Source organism: Muntiacus reevesi, chromosome 9 (genome assembly GCF_963930625.1).
Source record: "Muntiacus reevesi chromosome 9, mMunRee1.1, whole genome shotgun sequence".
NCBI classification, from domain to species: domain Eukaryota; kingdom Metazoa; phylum Chordata; class Mammalia; order Artiodactyla; family Cervidae; genus Muntiacus; species Muntiacus reevesi.
Window position 1 is genome coordinate 70,551,199 of NC_089257.1, and position 5,995 is coordinate 70,557,193.

At 41.0% G+C, this 5,995-nt stretch overlaps 1 non-coding gene across 1 annotated transcript; it reads left to right on the forward strand.

Moving 5' to 3' along the window:
* The first annotated feature begins 2,433 nt into the window (after positions 1 to 2,433).
* Positions 2,434 to 2,540, forward strand: LOC136176107 (U6 spliceosomal RNA). The gene has a single exon (XR_010664488.1). It is a non-coding gene; the product is annotated as a U6 spliceosomal RNA (small nuclear RNA).
* The last annotated feature ends 3,455 nt before the right edge of the window (positions 2,541 to 5,995 follow it).

The window sequence follows — 5,995 nt, forward strand, 5'->3', positions numbered from 1 at the left end:
CCCAACCCCTACCTTTTGTTAAAACAAAAGACTCGCGTGTTCTGGGAAGTGCTGGCAGCTCGCCAATGTCACTGTCACCCAGGCAGGGCTGGGCTGTGGTGGAAAGAGCCCCCGGAACTTTAGGGACACTGTGTGTGTGCCTGGGTGCAGTGAGCTCCACACTCCACACTCGCTGCTGAGCGAGCCAGAGGCTGTAACTTTACTCCAAAGACTAAAGCCTCTTCTCCTCTTTTCCCTCTTGCCAAGAGTCCCTGGAGCTTCACTTTCTGCCAGTTATTTCTCGTTTCTTCCATCTATAACCATCTTGTCCCTATTTCATCACCTCACATTCATTCATTCCACAAAGATTTATTAAGCACTATCTCTGCAAGGCACCCAAGCTTCACTGCACCCTGGCCTGGCCTTCATCCTCACTTCTCTCTGGGCGAAGGCACCTGTTTGTTGTTAGTTAGCCCACGCTCACGTTTGCAGGGCTCTCTCTGCAGCATCTGAGGGTGTTGATCTGTTTGTGTTTCATGAAACATTCTCATCCTTTGCCCTCCTGGTTTTGTTCCTCCTTCTGGGTCTCTTTTTGTTCCTTGTCCTTTTTCTGCCTCTTCATTACTGATAATCCCAGGGTTACATTGTTAAACCCCCTTCTATTTTAATTGTACACACTCCTCTAGATGTCTTTTTAAGGCCTCAGCTATTATCTACCCTGTAGAAAATCCAGGGACTTAATTTCCAATCCAGATCTCTCTTCTGAACTCCAGACACATTTAGTTAACTGCTTGCACAATACAACTACCTGCTCCAGTTACTGTAACTGTCTAATAAGTCATCCCAAAACTTACGGGCATAAAACAGCCACTGTTTGGTCAGGCACTCAGGGCACTGAAAAGACAGCTTTTTCTGCTACATGATGTCTGGGGACTCAGCTGGGTACACTTAAAGGTTGGAGGGAGTTAATAACTGGTGGTTGGAATCATCCGGAAGCATCTCCACTCTTACATGGTTGGTGGTTTGTGTCTGTGATGATGTCACATGTTCATTGGCTGGGACCTCGTCTGGGACTGTCAACCAGAGTACCTACAAAAAGCTTTTCCGTGTGTTCTGGACTTCCTCACAACATGGCAAGCTCAGGACCATCATACTTCTTCCAAGGAGTTTAGGACTCCAAAGGTGGATATCCCAGGACTTCCCTGGAGGTCCAGGGGTTGAGAATCTGCCTTCCAATGCAGAAGACACAGTTCGATTCCTGGTCAGGGAACTAAGATCCCACATGCAGTGGGGCAACTAAGCCACAATGCAACTACTAAGCCTGTCCACTCTGGAGCCCACACGCTCTAGAGCTCACACCATAGCAAAAGAGAAGCCAGCACACCATGGTGAAAGATCCTGCATGCAGAAACAAGACACCACATGCTGCAACTAAGACCCCACATAGCCACAAATACATTAATTTTTTTTAAAGGTGGATGTCCCAGCCAGCGATGCAAGAGTTGTGCTTCCCCTTTGTGATCTAGCCATAGAAAACACTCACTGTCACTTCCATCACTTTATATCGGTTACAAATGAGGGGCTTAGACTCCACCGTGTGACTGGGGAGCCACCAGACTGTAGAAGAGCATGTAGGGTAAGAGGTAAGGTTGCAACCGACTCTGGAAAGTACCATCTGTCTCATCACTCATCTCCACCCCTGGCCTCACACTCCGTCTGTATGGATATATCACAAACTGCCTTTTCCTGCTACCTCCAGCTCCCACCACCGCTTGATTTGTTATCTTTCCAATTGTCCCTCCAGCAGCCTCACCTTAGATGTCACTTCTTACAGATGTAAGTTTTTGAGAGACCCAGTGTCTACCACCTCATCTTGCTCTCCTCCCTGTAGGTCCCCTTCACTTACCCAACAACTGGATGTGGGGCAGGCACCTCTCAGGCTTGAACTCTGAGTCACTTCATCTGAGCTCAAAGCCTGGAGCAACTTGCTTAACTTCATAAAACTTTAGTTTCCACATTTATAAAATGAAGGAAATATTTTATTACCTTAAGGGCTGAGGATTAAATGAAATGGTGCAAGGATATGGCTCACAGGTGCTTTAGTAAAACTAGATATTAGCATAATCCTGAGAACAACTGCATGTGTCAAAGATTAAGAGCTAGTGTTGTAATGATTTCCTCTCTAGATCTAAAGAGCTACATTGTTTTTAAAAATGCAGAGAAAAACACATAAACTTCTTGAACAACATTTAATAAGAGGTATCTATTGTCTATATTTTTGTACTTTCTTGTTTTAATGGATATAATTAACATATATTCAGTTTTAAGACAGCAATTCTTAGGTGCAAGTATATAGGATGTTCTGTATCGAGCATAGCTCATTATTTCTCACCAAACATATGCCTTTACCCCACTAATGTGAGAGAGAACTGACTGGTTTTAAAAGACAAGGGAGTGTTTGCTTCAGCAGCACATATACCAAAATTGAACCCATACAAAGAAGATTAGCATGGCCCCCACGCAATGATGACACACAAATTCATGAAGCATTCCATACTGAAAAAAAAAAAAAAAAATTCCCACCCCCTCACCCCAAAAAAGACGCAGGACCTGGCTGGTGTCTCTCCACTGAAGGGCATCTCTCCTTCTGCTTCCACCACTGAACCAAGGGGAGCTGCAATTCAGCATAATTACTTCCCACACAGGACTTTTCTTCCTCCTCCTGACTTCAGTAACCCTCATACTTGCTGCAACGTGCAATCCCTACGTGTGGTTTGGGAGATGAATATAGGCTTCCCCAACATCGTCCTGGGATAGGAAATAAACCCCGTTGAAATATTTGCAATGAAAGAAGCACATTCTTGGGTTGATTTGGAGGTGGTATTTTTGGTTTTGTGGTGGGTTTTCTTGGTTTGTTTCTTTTCCTTTTTTTTTTTTTAGTTTTTCTAACTGGCCAGGACGTTACTATTTACACAATTTTTGTGGATGGGTTTTTTGTTTTATACATCACTATGCCAGGAAAGAAGCTTTCAGTGTTGTTTAAATGCCATATAATAAAATAGGCCAAAATTCCATCTGCATACCTGTTTGAGCCAAGTACAAGGAATAAGCAGGAGTGATTAGAAAACACTATAGGGGCATAGGTATTGGCTGAGTACTTGGATGGAGCCATTTAAAGAACAGAATGAGCTCTCCATGTGGGATTATTCAATCAGTGGCTTACACAATCAGAAAATTATAAGAAAGTTTCAAAAGTCAGAAAACAGCTGGATTAATATATCCTCTTCCAAGATTTCATAAGAAACCGTCCAGAAGGAACTCTGCCACAACTGGTGAGCAGTACCCAGCTGTGTTGTCTCAGCCCTAGAGGAGAAGAGACCTTACAGACCCATCTCTGTGGCTGAACATTTTATAATAGTGAGTAATGGGACGCGGCCACAGAAAGAAGAAAACCTAGAAAATGACATATTTTACAGCTGCTTGAATCCTCACCAATACATAAAGAAAGACTACATGGTAGAATTCCTGACTCTGTTCTTTCAAATTCAGAATACATGCTCCATGCAACTAGAGATTATCACACTAACTGGTGTAAGTCAGAAAAAGAAAGACAAATACCGTATTATATCACTTACAGGTGGATCATAAAATATGACACAAATCAACCTGTCTGTGAAACAGAAACAGGATTGTGGACTTAGAGAACAGAGTAGTGGTTGTCAAGGGGGAGGCGGTTGGGTTAGCCAATGTGAGCTTTTATATCTAAAATGGATAAACAGCAAGGTCCTACTGATAGCACAGAGAACTATATTCAGTATCTTGTGATAAACCATGATGGAAAAGAATAGAAAAAATAATGCATCTTATAACTGAATCACTTTGTTGTATGGCAGAAATTAACACAAAAATGTAAATTAACTATACTTCAATTTAAAAATTTAAAAAGAACAAAATGTAAGCTCCATCATCAAAAGTGTGCATTTGTCCTTAGTCAGATCCCTTCAATATTCAAACTAGAGATGTGTTAATGGGTTAACAGAGGAGGCAAAGCAGATCAAAAAGAATTCACACCCAGGAAGTTAGGAAAACTGGTGAAGCAAGTAGAGAGACACTCCAACCTCATCTGTTTAAAATATTCATCCTTGTAGGGAATAGAGTTTGGCAACCTGGGCCAGAACCTTGTATGCCTCTTATTCAGAGGAGAAAAGTTGGCTTCATACCTCAGAGCAGGACCTACTGTGCCTAAATATTAGCATAAACAATTTAACCCTGTTTAAAGTGGGGATATAGTCACAGAATTTCAAAGCCAAAGAGGAAGTAGCAAAATATTTAATTCAATTACTTTATTTTATAGGTTTCAGTTTAAAAGTCACTTCCTCGAATAAGCTTTTTCTATTCTCTGGACTAGATTGGGTCTGTAGTTGTATGGTCCACAGTTTACTGTACTTTCACTTCCTAGTATTTAATATAACTATAATGAAATAGTGAACTGTGTAATAATTTGTGCAGTATCTCTACCCTCAATAATCTTTGCATTTCAAAAGGGAGAGGATTGTGCCTCTTTGCTAGCCCACATATCTCCATATCCTCAACAGAGCACTTAAAACTTAGTAAATACGGACTAATATTTGCTTAATAAGTTAGTTGAAAGCTAAGCTCAGATAAATTAAGAGAGAAAAATTAAGTGAATGTCACAGCCCGAACATTCATTCCCAGCCCCCAGTTCTGTGTTGCAGTTTGGGTGCAAAGAGGTAAGATGAAGGGGAATTTGGGAAGACTATCTGTTACCCTGGGCTTTCTAAGACTCTAAGAAATAGCAAAGTATAAACATTTCATCTCACCCCATCTCACCATATTCCTCATGTCACTCATTCAATAATTATTTCTTGAGTGCCTAAGATGGTCAGACACAGTGAATGCTGCAGATACAAATATGAGAAAAATGCAGACAAAGATGGTTCACTTCATTCTGTCTACCTGTATCCAATCTGCAGCAGCAGTTTGTAAATTTTAAATCTTTCACAAGTCAGAGCTAAGGTTTCATGTGGGCTTCTATGTTTAGGAACCCATAGAAATAGGTTTATGAATCACTCAATAAAAGGATACTCTGACACAATCCCAGTAGCCAATAGAATAATCATTAGCAGGATTTTGGCTGGATACCCTATGTTGTAATAGGATATACCCAACTGAATGCAGTTTTAGAGAATAGCAAGGAGAGATAAGAAGGCCTCTTTAAATGAACAATGCAAAGACAGAGAGGAAAACAATAGAATGGGAAAGACTAGAGATCTCCTCAAGAAAACTAGAGATATCAAGGGAACATTTCAAACAAGGATGGGCATAATAAAAAACAGAAATATTAAGGACATAACAGAAGCAGAAGAGATTAAGAAGAGGTGGCCAGAAAACACTGAAGAACTATACAAAAAAAGGTCTTAAAGACTGGATAACCATGATGGTGTAGTCACTCACCTAGAGCCAGACATCCTGGAGTGTGAGGCCAAGTGGGCCTTAGGAAACATTATTACAAACAAGTCCAGTGGAGTTGATAGAATTCCAACTGATCTATTTAAATTCCTAAAAGATGATGTTGTTAAAGTGCTACACTGAATGTGTCAGTAAATTTGGAACACTCAGCAGTGGCCACAGGACTGGAAAAAGTCAGTTTTCATTCCAATCCCAAAGAAGGGGAATGCCAAAGAATGTTCAAACTACCATACAGTTGCACTTATTTCACATGCTGTTAAGGTTATGCTCAAAATCCTTCAAGCTACTCTTAAGCAGTACATGAACTGAGAATTTCCAGATGTACAAGCTGGGTTTCAAACAGCAGAGGAACCAGAGATCAAATTGCCAACATTCATTGGATCATGGAGAAAGTAAGGGAGTTCCAGAAAAACATCTATTTCTGCTTCATTGCCTACACTAAAGCCTTTGACTGTGTGGATCCCAACAAATTTTGGGAAATTCTTAAAGAGATGGGAGTACTAGGCCATCTTACCTGTCTCTTGAG